This window comes from Lepus europaeus, chromosome 15, assembly GCF_033115175.1.
Source record: "Lepus europaeus isolate LE1 chromosome 15, mLepTim1.pri, whole genome shotgun sequence".
NCBI lineage: Eukaryota > Metazoa > Chordata > Mammalia > Lagomorpha > Leporidae > Lepus > Lepus europaeus.
In genome coordinates, this window is record NC_084841.1 from 70057909 (window position 1) to 70072536 (window position 14628).

The 14628-nt window shown below is 43.2% G+C and overlaps 1 protein-coding gene across 1 annotated transcript in view; it reads left to right on the forward strand.

Annotated features, from left to right (window-relative positions):
• The window catches only part of LOC133774319 (uncharacterized), a 148732-nt gene that overhangs the window by 45950 nt on the left and 88154 nt on the right, over positions 1-14628 (forward strand). The window lies entirely within an intron of this gene.

The following is a 14628-nucleotide window of genomic DNA, read 5'->3' on the forward strand; positions in this document are numbered from 1 at the left end:
TCCCTATGGGAGGGTGTTCCTCTGATCTACATGGAGCATTGGTCCTCCTACCACAGTATCCTGCCTGTCCACTGTGGACGTGGCACTCAGTGCTGGAGACAAGAAAGACCTCAGGAGCTTCCAGCTGCCCAGCCTCAGTGTTTCAGAGTTTCTGGGAGCAGTTCCATTCCCCCCCTAAATTATTTCTCTTATGGCTTCTCAAGTTTCCTTATTTCCTAACTAGCAAATTGGGACTTAGTAGGTGGTTAATAGGAGTTAGATACTTTGCTTCCCTATTTCTAACATTAGAGTAATCTGAGATCAATGTTTAAAAAAAAAAAAAACAACTCAGAACCAAAATAAGATTAAGAGTAAAAGAAAAAGATACCCACACCCTGCATGGTGCATCAGGGGATGCTTGATGAGATTATCACAAAGGGACACGCAGGGCCGTTGGGAGATTCTAGATTACACTACAACAGTGACTTGTTTGTCTGTCTCCCCATTTGGACTGCAACATCCCAAGATCAGAGAGTCTATCTTACCCGTCAATGACCAGAGAGCAGTGTATCCAACAACAAAAAAAATTGCTTGTTGAGTGACTCTAACAGCCCTGGGTGTCTGCAGGCTGGGACCACATGGCATGGAAAGCAGGAGAGGGGCACCCTTTCCACTTTACCCTTCTGCCTTAATTCCTTCTCTGGCTTCATTATCATCCAGAGTCAAGCTTCATTTTCCTTTGTCAGCACTCAGGGTTCCTCTGTCTTGTGCCCTGTGATTCCATTGGCATTCTACTCTCTCATCTATAAAAGGAAGACCACCAAGCTCCGGTAAAGGCCCTAAGATGACAGGTACGGCAGATGAAATTCTCGCCTTCAGGTCCAGAATTACACAGCCATGAGTGATTCCAGTTGGCAGGAAATAGTGTTCAGACAACCACCTATTTGTTACATTAATGGTATTTTCTGATCAATTGCCAGTGCCTGAGAATAGAGAAAAGACATATTGAGTATCCAGAGAGAATGTGAACTCCTCCTGGTGCAGCAAGGACATTAAGATTTACAGTTTCAGGATCCACCATAAGGAAGCTTCTTACAGGGTATCACTTAAACCAGGTGATCAATGGCACCGATTTTGTAAAATGCAGTGACTCAGTCTGCTTTCGCTGGAGGGGGAAATCTAGGTACTAAATAACCTGCATGGCTATGTCACATTCAGGAGATTTAAAGAAAGACGTTTACTTATTTATTACATCAAATTAGAAATTGGTTAATTTCACTTTAAATGTAAAGACCATATGATATCACAGAAATGAATCCACATTCATTGGTTATCTATTCTGAGTGTGGCATTATATATGTGTTTTTCCATGTAATCTGTACAAGGGACATTGAACATGGTATTGCCATGTCCATTTAATTGATAAATATATTACGCATCAAAGTAAGTAAATGACTTGCCTAAGGTTATAGTATAAGCAGGGTCACAGCAGAATCCAGATCTCAGAATTTCTAACCCCAGAACCAGAATTCTTTCACTGTGACTTAGATCAGTTGGGACACTCAGGTACGAGTGATAGAAAAGCTGAACTGAAATGGTTTAAGCAATGAAGGGGATTGATTGACTCCCCAGAGTTGAAGGCTGTGAAATAGCACAGGTATTTGATTTGTGTCTGTGGCTCAATCACTTCATCTAAAGGCATGATTTCTTTCAGCCCCAGCCTGGGTGTTGCAAGGCTTCCGATTTGTATCCACAATTACCCCCAGCTGTTCCAGCTTGCCCATCACAGATCATACAGTCAGAAGCTGGGATAAGCTTCCAACTCTGAATGTTCTCATGCCCCTAGGGGCAGCATGAGCTTCTTCACTGACTCCAAATTCAAGGGAAATAGGATTGTCCTGAGATACTGGAAAACCAGGGTCTGGTGCGAACCCAAGGGTGGAATAATGCCCCTTTACCTTTTTTTTAAGATCTATTTATTAACTTATTTATTTGAAAGTCAGAGTTAGAGAGAGAGAAGGAGAGGGAGAGGTCTTTCATCAGCTGGTTCACTCATCCAAATGGCTGCAATATAGAGCTGGGGCAGCTCTGAGTCATAAAGCCAGGACCAGGAAATTCATCTGGGTCTCCCACGTGGGTGCAGGGGCCCAAGCATTTGGCACCATGTTTCTCTGCTTTCCCAGGTGCATTAGCAGGAAACTGGATTGGAAGTAGAGCAGCTGGGACTTGAACTGGTACCCATATAAGATACCGGTGCTGGGGCTGGCGCTGTGGCACAGCAGGTTAAAACCCTGGCCTGAAGTGCCAGCATCCCATATGGACACCGGTTCTAGTCCTGCCTCTTCCAATCCAGCTCTCTGCTATGGCCTGGGAAATCAGTAGAAGATGGCCCAAGTCCTTGGGCCCCTGCACCTTCATGGAAGACCCGGAAGAAGCTGCTGGCTCCTGGCTTCAGATCGGTACAGCTCTGGCTTTGCGGCTATCTAGGGAGTGAACCAGCAGATGGAAGACTTCTCTTTATCTCTACCTCTCTCTGTAACTGTCTTTCAAATAAACAAAATAAATATTTTTAAAAAAAAGATACCAGTGCTACAGACAGTGGCTTAGCCTGCTGCACCACAGCACTGGTCCCTATACCCCTTTAGCTTACACGAGCTACTACAGAATGTAGAAGATGATGAGGGTTGTTGTGAGAAAACCACAAATTGCTCTACAACCTGTTAGCCTCCAGCCAAATGGACACTGCGACTCCGCATCCAGGGGATTGTAAACAACAGTCACACAATCAAACAAAACATCCCCTGGGCACACAAGGTAGGGGTTGGACCTCTTCCTGATGGACTAGTACTTGACATGTGATCATTTCTTTAAAAACCCTGTTATTTTAACAAAGAATTGCCTTTGAATTTTCCGTGACTTGATTCTGATCGAGTTTATTCGCAACTGTCTAGAAAAATGTTAAATACATTAAGTATAACATCAACTCAGATACACAGTTGAACTAACATCATTTCAAGTATCTCACTTCTGATTGAATGAGCAGTGTTCAGTGAGGGTATTGTGGGAAATTACTCATCTCTGTACTCTCCACTCACCTTACCTTGTGTACTCTTCCTCCCTCTCTGGGTGAATTCTGGGATGAGTCCTAATTATTGTAGTCTCTCCAGTGATGTCTTTCTTTTGTGTTGAAAGTCCAGTCTAATAACCATAGAACTACAGTTCATCTAGTGCAGTAATCAACGTTTCTGGATTTTTAGCCAATCTAAAAGTTTCTCTCTTCCCTAAATGTTGCACCAGCCTCACACTTGCAAGCATGGATTATCTTCTTGACTCTTTCCTACCTCTGTTTTCTATTTGTCAGAAATCCTTCCTCTATACCATCAACTATACTTGAATGTGTACCTGTTTATCTTTTCCTCCTTCCCTGTTGAAACCAATCATTTCTCTTGCGTTGTTGATCCCTTTACTCTTCTCTTCTCTCATGACTTACAAAACTGTTAGTAAATTAGGAACGGATAGAAACCTCTTCAAGGTAATGAAAGGAGTTCCTTTTTCTCAGTTGCCATCATCTAAGATACCAAAACAAAACAGATGCGCAAGAGGTGGAAGGAGGTCACAGCAAGCATGAGTGGACAGGTGGACAGACAGCCTGCAGAGTTCGGTGCCGCTCTGTGCAGCAGCTGCAGAGCAGGCAGGAAAGGAGGCAGGATTGGGTACGATGAGCTTTGAACTGCAGTGTAGCTCTGAGACGTTGCAAAACAGGTTAATAGGGAGCTCCGGAGCAGCATCCGTCAGTGAAGCCTAGGTTGGCCAGCAACAGCCTGACTTGAGAATCTCTTCCAAGTGCAGTGCCCAGTTGGAAGCACCTGGGGAGAGTGTAATCAGGTGTCAGATGAGATGTACCCAGAAGTGTGAAGGTGAAAACTTTCAGTCAATTCCAATTGTCACAACAGGTAAACTTGGACAGTCTGCCTCTAAGACTGCCACAGAAGGTATGGGATAGAAAGCCCTGGGATGAAAAAAAAAGTAACCTGATAGAACAGCTCTAATAAAGCTGTGAAGAATATGAAGCATCTTCAAAACATTAGTGGAAAATGTCTATTATGAAAACTATGCATGGCTTAAAAAATGTTTGCACCAAAATAAGCTTACTCTTTTTTATTATTATTATTTGAAAGGCAGAATGACAGAGAAAGAATGAGAAATAGACAGAAAGAGATCTGTTGGTTCACTCCCCTAATGACCACATGTGTCATTGGGCCTGCCCAGGTCAAACTCAGGAGCCTGGATCTCTAACCGGGTCTCCCATGTGGGTGACAGGGATTCAAGTATTTGAGCCATCTTCTGCTACCTTCCCAAGTGCATTAGCTGGGCTGTCGCCGTGGCTCACTTGGCTAATCCTCCACCTGCGGCGCCGGCACCCCGGGTTCTAGACCCGGTTGGGATGCCGGATTCTGTCCCGGTTGCTCCTCTTCCAGTCCAGCTCTCTACTGTGGCCCGGGAGTGCAGTGGAGGATGGCCCAAGTGCTTGGGCACTGCACCCGCATGGGAAACCAGGAGGAAGCACCTGGCTCCTGGCTTCGGATTGGTGCAGCGTGCCAGCCGTAGCGGCCATTTGGGGAGTGAACCAACAGAAGGAAGACCTTTCTCTCTCACTGTCTAACTCTGTCAAAAAAACAAACAAACAAACAAACAAACAAAAACAAAAAAAACAAAAAAAAAAAAAACACAGCCAAACCAAGTACATTTGCAGGAAGGTAGACTTCAAGGGGAAAAGCCAGAATTCAAACCAGTATGCATATGGGATGCTGGCATCTCAGGCAGCTGCTTAACCTTCTGCACTACAGCACCACCCCCAAGCTTTCCTTTTAATCCCATTATCCATAAACTTTTTGAAGTACCTTCATATTACTTTGAAAATAAAATAGGGGCAGGCAAAAGGTCTTCCTTTTGTTGATTCACCCCCCAAAAGGCCACTCCAGCCGGAAGTACACCAATCCGAAGCCAGGAGCCAGGTGCTCCTGGTCTCCCACACGGGTGCAGGCACGTAATCACTTGGGCCATCCTCCACTGCCCTCCCGGGCCACAGCAGAGAGCTGGACTTGAAGAGGAGCAACTGTGACTGAAACCCAGTGCCCATATGGGATGCCGGCGCCACAGGCAGAGGATTAACCAAGTGAGCCACGGCGCCGGCCCCTGGATTCACCACTTCTGATCTAGTTATCTGCTGTGGCCTGGGAAAGCAGTAGAAGATGGCCCATGTCCTTGGGCCCCTGCACCCACATGGGAGACCTGGAGGAAGCTCCTGGCTCCTGGCTTCAGATTGGCCCAGCTCTAGCCGTTGTGGCCAACTGGGGGTTGAACCTGTGGTTTGAAGACCTCTCTCTCTCCCACTGCCTCTGCTTCTCTCTCTCTATGTAACTCTTTCAAATAAATTAAAAAATCTTTAAAAAAAAAAGAATACAGAAAGTGAAGAGCACTAAATGAACAGCAGGAAAGACATTCTCATCAGTTTTTTTTTATTTATTTATTTTTATCTATTTGAAAGGCAGATTTACAGAAAAGGGGAGGAAAGACAGAGAGAGAGAGATCTTCCATCTGCTGGTTCACTCCCCAAATAGCTTCAACAGCAAGAGCTGGAGCTTCTTCTGAGTCTCTCACATGGATGCAGGGGTCCAAGCATGCAGTGCTATCCTCCTCTGATTTCCCAGGAGCATTAGCAGGGAGCTGGATCAGAAGTGGAGCAGCCAGGACTCAAACTGGCGTCACATGGGATGCCAGCATTGCAAGCAGAGGCTTAACCTGCTAGTCCACAATGCCAGCCCCTCATCACTTTTAAATCTTAATATTTATTTAAATCTTAATATTTAATATTCCCTAAACTGATCTACAGATGTAACTGCAAAAATAATTGCAATCAACATTCTAACAGAGGAATTGTTTTCGTATTAACTTTGGGTGTTTTTGGTTAACAAAAAAAAAAAGTCCATTAGACACCAAAATATTTATAGAAAAAGCAAAGTGCAAAGTTATTAAGCTGAAAATTCTTTTATCCAGGGGAAAAACATTTTATTCTATAATAAGATATTAAAATGCAAATACATGGATATATTCTTACTTTGATATGAATGAATTTCAATTAAAGTTTAATCAGTTAGGCAAATACATAAATGACTATTTAGCAAATAATCCCTTTAATGATTAGGGAAGGGAGGGATTCATCCCCAAACGTTGTTGGAATTTTGGAGGGGAAGCATGGACCACAATCTAGGGAAGAAAGAGAAGAGAAGGGGAACCTAGGATTCAGTTGAGGAAAGATAAAGATGGCTAAGGTGGTCCAGGTTCCACCCTACATGCACTTTATACCTTTCAAATGAGCAGGAGCAAGACACAATGGTATGTCGCATTATTTCTGTTTCATAGACACAAAAGCAGACAATTTTTTTTATCATGAAGTGAGTTCTGTATTATCACTGTTTTTGAGAGAAATGTGGATTTAACAGAATTTCCTAATGGATGTTTCCCACCTCTTCTCTTTCTTTGGTTTTCTCCTTCCCCACTCCCACCTTTCTTTCCCCCTGCTTTCACTCCTTTTCTGCATCTCTGGCTCTACTTCTTTTTTAAATTTTTTTTTAAAGATTTATTTATTTATTTAGAGGCAGAGTTTACAGATAAAGAGAGGGAGAGACAGAGAGAGAGGTCTTCCATCTGCTGGTTCACTCCCCAAATGGCCTCCTTGCCGGAGCTGAGCCAATCTGAAGCCAGGAGCCAAAGGCTTCCTCTGGGTCTCCTGCACGGGACAAGAGCCCCAAGGACTTGGGCCATCTTCTACTGCTTTCCCAGGCCATAGCAGAGAGCTGGATCGAAGAGGAGCAGCTGGAACACGAACCTGCACCCATATGGGATGCTGGCATTGCAGGCCACAATGCCATCCCCACCACCACCACCACCACCACCCTGTTCTACTTCTGACTACACATGGTTAGTCTTCAGTAAACAGAGGAATTCCCTAGGAATATAAAAATGATGACACTTGAACAAGTTGAACAAGTTTGACTTTGTTCGAAGTTGAGCAGGTTCTTGCAAAATATCCAATACGTTGACTCATTTTGTGTGCCTTTCTAGGTAAAATGAGTAAATGCAGCTCAACAAAATATTGTGACTTATTTCACTTCTGACTCTTTTGCAACTGTTTGGGGAGAGACTTAACTCTATCCCATTCATTCAAATGACAGATAAATCAAAATGTTTGCCTTGCAAATGACAGCATTGAGGAGGCTCTGGGGTTGTTAGCAGGGAAGCAGACACATCTCTACCAAGGCAGAAATGGTACAATACATAGTTAACCTAGGGGTTTATTCAGCGTTAAAAAAAAACGCTGCCCTGGCAGGGCTTCCTGTGGCTGCTGAGTCTATTTCTCTTTTTTCCCCTGTCTGCATCGTGCTGAACAGCCCCCTCCGAAAGGCATTGTCACGTCCTATCTCCTAAATGAGGGGTTGAGGAACTTTAAAATTACACAGATTTCCAGCACTTCTGAGAATCTTATTCATCCCACAAAACATTGTTCTGGAGGCACTGGAGAGGCTTAATTACATAGCACTGATGAAAAGATGAAGTGAGGAGACGTAGGTGGGATGGAGATGATTGCCCATAAGTATACAGAGGCTGAGCCTGCTTGGAGCTTACATAACTAATTGCCCACGCACATTTTCTATGGAAGCCTAAATGCTGGTGAGATCCGTTGGCATAAACAAAAGAAACAGATGTTCCAGCTAGGATACCAAGCATCCTTGAAGAGAAAAACCTACACATTTAGGGAAGGACAAACTACAGAGGAAATTGTGGACAGTCCAACTTTCTGGAAGCTCTAGAATTTGAAAAGCTGCTGCTATTGTTCGCTCAACGTCTTTCAAATGAAAAGTACAAGCCCCCTTTTTAATGACAAGGTTTTCAGATTCTGCCTTTTTTTTTTTTTTTTTTTTTTTTTTTGACAGGCAGAGTGGACAGTGAGAGAGAGACAGAGAGAAAGGTCTTCCTTTTTGCCGTTGGTTCACCCTCCAATGGCCGCCGCGGTAGGCGCGCTGCAGCCGGCGCACCGCGCTGTTCCGATGGCAGGAGCCAGGTGCTTCTCCTGGTCTCCCATGGGGTGCAGGACCCAAGGACTTGGGCCATCCTCCACTGCACTCCCGGGCCACAGCAGAGAGCTGGCCTGGAAGAGGGGCAACCGGGACAGGATCGGTGCCCCGACCGGAACTAGAACCCGGTGTGCCGGCACCGCAAGGCAGAGGATTAGCCTATTGAGCCACAGCACCAGCCCAGATTCTGCCTTTTATGTAAGTATACATGAAAGCATTGAGGGTCTCAACATTTAGCACTTTATAATGAACACAGAGATGTGCCTTTAGTTAAGTGGCCTATTGGAGGGAAATGTAAATGTAGGAAATCCTGATCCTGTTTCCCACCACCTCGTGCCTTCCTGTAGGCCAAATTTGCCATCTGCTCTCAAGACAAACCTCAAAATGGGTAAACAGGGTCACCTTGAAATATCTCCCTTCTTTGTTTACTGATCTTGTGAAGTTGAAGTCGGGGATCGTTACTCAACGTTTTGAGGGTTCTTGCCATATATTTAGAAGAGAATTCTAAATATCGGCTGCTTATGAAATGAAACAGGCAACAAGTTATAGTTTTTAGCATGTATTCAGTGAGAGAAATCCTCAGGAAAGTGAGGGCTTTATTTGGGGGAGAAAGAAGTCTAGCAACTAAGTTGGGTCCATATCAAGCAGAGTGCAGGCCAGGAGCCAGGTGGAACAAGCGTGTAGTTAGGAGCAGTCACAGGTGGTGTAGCTAGGGCAGGAAAGCAGAGATCAGCACCAGAAAGCCACTTGTCTGGAGGCACAGGACAATAGGGCAGGCCCACCATACTCCAGGCCTTTTATTCACTTCCGAAAGGGAGCAGTTACGTAGTCTGATTGACAGGTGGGCATACAGGTGTGGTCAGGTAGGGGCCTGAGACCACGAAAGGGGGGCAGGGCTAAGGCATGGCACCAGCTCACAAATCTAATCGATTTAATCCTATCTGCCTGGCTATACTAAATTCAGAGGGAGAGAGAAGAAAGGAAAGAAATGTAGAGACAAAGGAAAGGGAAGAAAGAAAAACCACAGAAAGTGGAGTGTGTGAATTGTCCATTAATGCCTCAAACTCCCACCATAGTTGACAAATAAAGGTAAAACTTAGAATTTGCATGGCACAATAGAGGACCATAGCACCCCCTTTAATTACAGTTAAAAGCAATCAAATGAACTATCCAGAAATAGTTCCTCTACAAACAGGAATAGCTTTCACTGTCATAGCTCAATAACGTAAATAACACAACTTTGAAAGACTGAAGGATTTGAATACACATTTCTTTGAAGAAGATACATACATAGTCAATAAAGACATAGAAAAAATGTTCAACATCTGTAGCCATTGAGGAAATGCAAATCAAAACAACAGAGAATGACTACTTTTAAATCAGATAAGGACAAATATTGGCAAGAATGTGGAGAAATCCAGAACATTTGTGCAATGCTGGTGTGAATGAAAAGTTGTGTAACCACTTTGGGAAACAGTCCAGCTTTTTCTCAAGAAGTCACATATAGAGTTGCATCTGCCCAGGATTCCACTCCTAGGTATGGACCCAAGAGAAATGAAAACACATGTCCATAAGAAAACTTGTACTCAAATTTTCATAGCACCATTGTTTACAAAAGTCAAAAGTGTAAACATTACGATTTTCCATCAGCTGATGAATGGAAATGTGAAATGTAATATTCTTCAATTACAAGGAATACAGTACAGGCTATAACATAAATGAGTCTTGGAAACCTTATGCTAAGTAGATGGAGCCAAGCACCAAGAGAATGCATATTATATGATTCCATTTATACAATACACAATAGCCAAGTTTACAGAGGCAGAAAGCAGATTAGTGGTTTCCTGGAGCTAAGGAAACAGGAAGAAACTGATGATTATAGCACTTCTTTCTGGAGTGACAAAAATGTTCTAAATTTAGAGTCTGGTGATGGTTACACAACTCCATGAATGAACTAAAAACCACTGAATCACACACTAACTGGTTGAGGTACATGGTATATGAGTTATATCTCATTAGAGGTGTTTTTTTTTTAAATAATTTTTCCCATCTTAATAGATCCTTCAAGTAAAAAAAAAATATTTAAAGGCAAATTTTACTTGCAAGAGACAATGTTATTAGGTTCCTTCCTTTAATCATAGTGGCTCATAACTTAAGTCTCTCAGTTGACCTATCCATCAGCACAGCTCAAACATTTTAGTTCAACTTTCGTGACCCTGCTTCAAGTTCTTGAGTCATCATTTCCTTTCTCTTCTCCATATTTAGTCACCTTTCCTCTGTCTTCGTTCTTGACTTTCTGAACAGAACTTGATTTCAAATGCCATTGTGAAAGTTACTTTTCTGGCATCTGTTGACCAATGTTGCCATCTTGAAATTCTTCTTTTGCCTTGGTTGATTTCACACTCTTGCTCCTGTGCCCTGCAGGCTCTACCTGTTCTTCCTTTTGCTTCCTCTCTGTCCCCATCCTCTCCCTGAAGATAATGATTCTTCAGGATTGTGTTTTCAGTGCTCTGCACTTCTCTCCCTACATCTCTCTGTTGATTGTAAATCCTGCATCTCTTTCTCAGGCAGGCCCATCTCATCTCCCAGGTTTCCAAACATGTTTTTTTTTTTTCCATTATCCCAGTGGACATTTTTAATTTCCCTCTCATGGTTACCTCAGTGTATCTAAAAACAAACACCCACATTTAACCAACTTTTTAACATTCCCTAGCATGTGTCAGAGGTTGTTTTAATCCTAGGAAATACATAAATAAGTAAATAAATAAATACAAAATTTTACTTGCCCAAGAGATGCTGTTGGTCCACTCAGAGCAGATAGGTACAAAATGAGTGTAATAAAATGTTCAGTTCCCATGACAAACTTTCTTTTTAAAACTTATTTATTATTTGAAAGGCAGAGGTAGAGAGAAAGAAAGTGAAAGTCTTCCATCCACTGGTTCACTCCCAAAATGCATTGCAACCGGAGCTGGGCCAATCTGACGCCAGGAGCCAGGAGCTTCTTCTGGGTCTCCCACGTGGGTGCAGGAGCCCAAGGACTTGGGTCTCTGCTGCTTCTTTCCCAGGCCATAGCAGAGAGCTGGATCAGAAGTGGAGCAGCCAGGTCTCAAACTGGTGCCCATATGGGATGTTGGCACTGCAGGCGGCAACTTTACCCGCTATGCCACAGCGCTGGCCCCCTATGACAGACTTTTATGCCTTCCCCTCATTTCCAATTCCCTTTTCTGGAGTGATGGTGCAGGTGTGTATTAATTCTAGTAATGATGTCCATGCTGATCTGCTTAACCTAATTGCCCTCTATCCTGGATTAATCTTCTTAAAAAAACTGCATATCTATTTTCCATTCACAATCCTTTCATGGTGCTCTCTTGTTGACAGATTAAGTATTAATTCTCAATTTTCTAGACTGTCTTTCCTATCATGGCCTCAACACCTGCCCACCCTGCCTACCCATAACCTCTGCTCCTTTTTGAGATGTCTTAAAATATTCTAGCTTTGTTCTTTTGCTTAGAAACCTTGTCTTCCTTGGCTTGCTGATTGTCTGGAGTTATGTTAGCTTTGGTAACAGAAAAGATGTTAACAGCCCAATGTGGATGCTCTTCGTTGGAGAGTTTCCCCTCCCCCGCCATGGAGTACTTGATATCCAGGCTTCTTTTTTTCCACTCTAATTCTGTCACCCCTCTGGGCCTGGAAGTCACCTGAGTCTGCCAGGGATCTGGGAAAAGTATACGAAGGGTAGCTCCTGGCATTTGTTATGGGCTGGACCTAGAAGGGGCCCTTATCACTTCTAGTCAAGTTCCAATGGCTAGCACTCACTGGTATTGCATATTCAAAAAAAAAAAAAATCTGAGAAAAACTATGTATCTGTGAACCCAGACAGAAGAAAAATGGCTTTGGAACCCAGATAGAAGAGGAATGGCACTGTGGCATAACAGCTTAAATTGCTGTCTGCAATGCCAATCTACCATATGGGCACTGGTTCGAGTCCTGGTAGCTCAGTGAAAGATGAACCTAGTGCTTGGGTCCTGCACCCACGATGGAGACCTGGGTGAAGCTTCTGCCTGGCTCAGCCCCAGCAGTTGTGTCCATTTGGGGAATGAATCAATGGATAGAAGGTATCTATATCTCTCCTTCTCTCTTTCTGTAAATCTGTCTTTCAAATAAATAAACAATCTTAAAAGAAAAAAAGAAGAAGAGGAATGGCTTTGTGAACACTCAGCAACCTCTACCCCCGGACTCTGCATTACTGATACTATGGAGAGTCTACCTGTTCATCAAAGTCAGACCAAGTGCCATTTCCTCTGAAAGCATTTCTGAATTATTCCTGATGGGAGTGAAGATCCCTTTTTAGAAGTTCCACACACTTATTGGCTTTGTTTTTTATTTCATACTTGTCACTCGCTCTATTACAGATTGGCTTTTCTTTTTGATTATGCAATGTCCTATCTTTCCCAGTGGAATTTGAAGCTCCTTGAAGATAGAAAGTATGACATATAATTTTTGGATTATTCATTCATTCAAAGTGTATTTATTATTCGAAGACTATTTTTCATATATATACACATATATATATGTATATATATGACTTAATGTTTGACACTATGGGGAATACAAAAATCAATAAGAAACAATCTCTGTGATATCGGACAAGACCCCCTAAAATTCACACTAAAACGTGGCCCCTTAAAATTTCATAGAAATGCTAGCCGGGGTGCCACATGTACTACCAGAATTTGGGGCGCCTTACGATTTTACCATGGGCTTATTACTAAATCCCCAATATTAATAAGCAAGAGGGTTCTTGCCTAATATTTAGAGAAGAATTCTAAATACCGGCACAGATAAACGAGGCAGCATGGTACGTTTTAAGCTTTTATTTAGTAAGAAAGATGCATAGGAGAGTAAGAGCTTTATTTAAGAAAAAGAGGTAATTAGGGGTTCATACCGAGCACCAGGAACCAGCCACGTGGAAGAGCATCTAGGCCAGGAAGCCCAGAGCACATGGCCCGAAGGCCATGCGCCCTGGAGGCGTGGGGCTACAGCAAGCCCCTTCCTAGCAAGAGGCCAGGGAGAAAGAACAGGGCTGGGCACACGGTGCCCCAGGCTTTTAACCCACTCCAAAGGGGAGTGGTCAATTAACCTGATTGGCTGGTGGGCACCCCGGTAAGGTCAGGTAGGGGAATGAAGCCACACAAGGGCGTGGCCAAGGCATCAGGTAGGAGCATGAGGTCACACAGGGGCGTGGTCTTCCAGTTCACAAATCCGATCAACTCCAACCTGTATGCCTGCCTACTTCATCTGGACCTATGTTGTCATTTTGGAATTTGAATCAAAAGGCATTGCCACAATCAAGTCATTTGAGTCATTTAAGACATTGGAGGAATATATTCAAATGATCAACATTACCATAGATTTTAATTAATTATAAGAGCATTATTATATAAATGAATGGAAATGTCAAATATTGCTTTTTGCCTGCTTTCCAACATTGGATAAGCCATTGCTTCCCCTAGAAGAGACAACAGTTCCTACTATTACAAACAGGTGCAGATGAGCTTTAGTCATTGCTAAAACTATTTTTTAAGTCCTGTTCCCTCACCAATTGAGTCATGCATGCTTATTGCAGTAGGTGTTTGACATGCCAGATAGGAAGAGTTGCTACTGCTATGGAATATGTTGCAAGTCCATGAACTGTACTCATACAGCCAGCACTGAGATCTCAGGAGCAAGAAATGGGTTTCAGTTGAAGTGCAGAAGAAAAATTAGGTTTAAACTGCAGCAGGAAGATTTTTGGTCAAATATATGGGAGAGACCTTATTAAAAATGAATTAACCTGCAAATGAGTACTACACATTTTTCTTTAACCCCTATAAAATATTGGGTGTGTTGAGTAAGTGCAGATGTTAGAAAACCAGGGGAAAAAATAAATAACCTCGGGAACGCTCCTACCCATCTTCCAAATCCAACTCCTTAGGCTGAGGTTATTTTTGATTTCCTGAGATGGCTCAGAAAGGAGCCTGTTCAGTAAAAGAAAAAGCAGCTCTTTATCCCCTTTTTCTCTGACTACTGCCAGATCTGTTTTTGCCACAACTTCATAAGTATTTCAATTACTTGCTCTCTCAACAATCCTGCTGAGGAGCTCTGCCCCCACCCCCCTTTTTGTAGATGAAGATATTGAGGTTAAGTGATTTTCTCAGGGTTACAAAGAGACCCAGCAGCAATGAGGGAATGAGAACTAGCGGTGCAACCTTCTGGGGGCTGAATAGATTGGGTTTCTGAGCAGCTTCGCTATTCTATTGCAAAGAGGCCGCGCAGACTGGCTGAATGTACAAGGAAACGCATCCTGGAAATGAAAGGGAGGCTGCGGCCATTGGGAGAGCATTTCCCTTCGTATTCATGACAGAAGCAATTGTCTACCGTTGGAAAGAAAGGCCCTTTCCAGAGAGAGCTTTTGAAAAAGGGCACACACAGCGGGGCACTCAATTTGGGACCCTCCCTGAAAGAATCCCTTGTT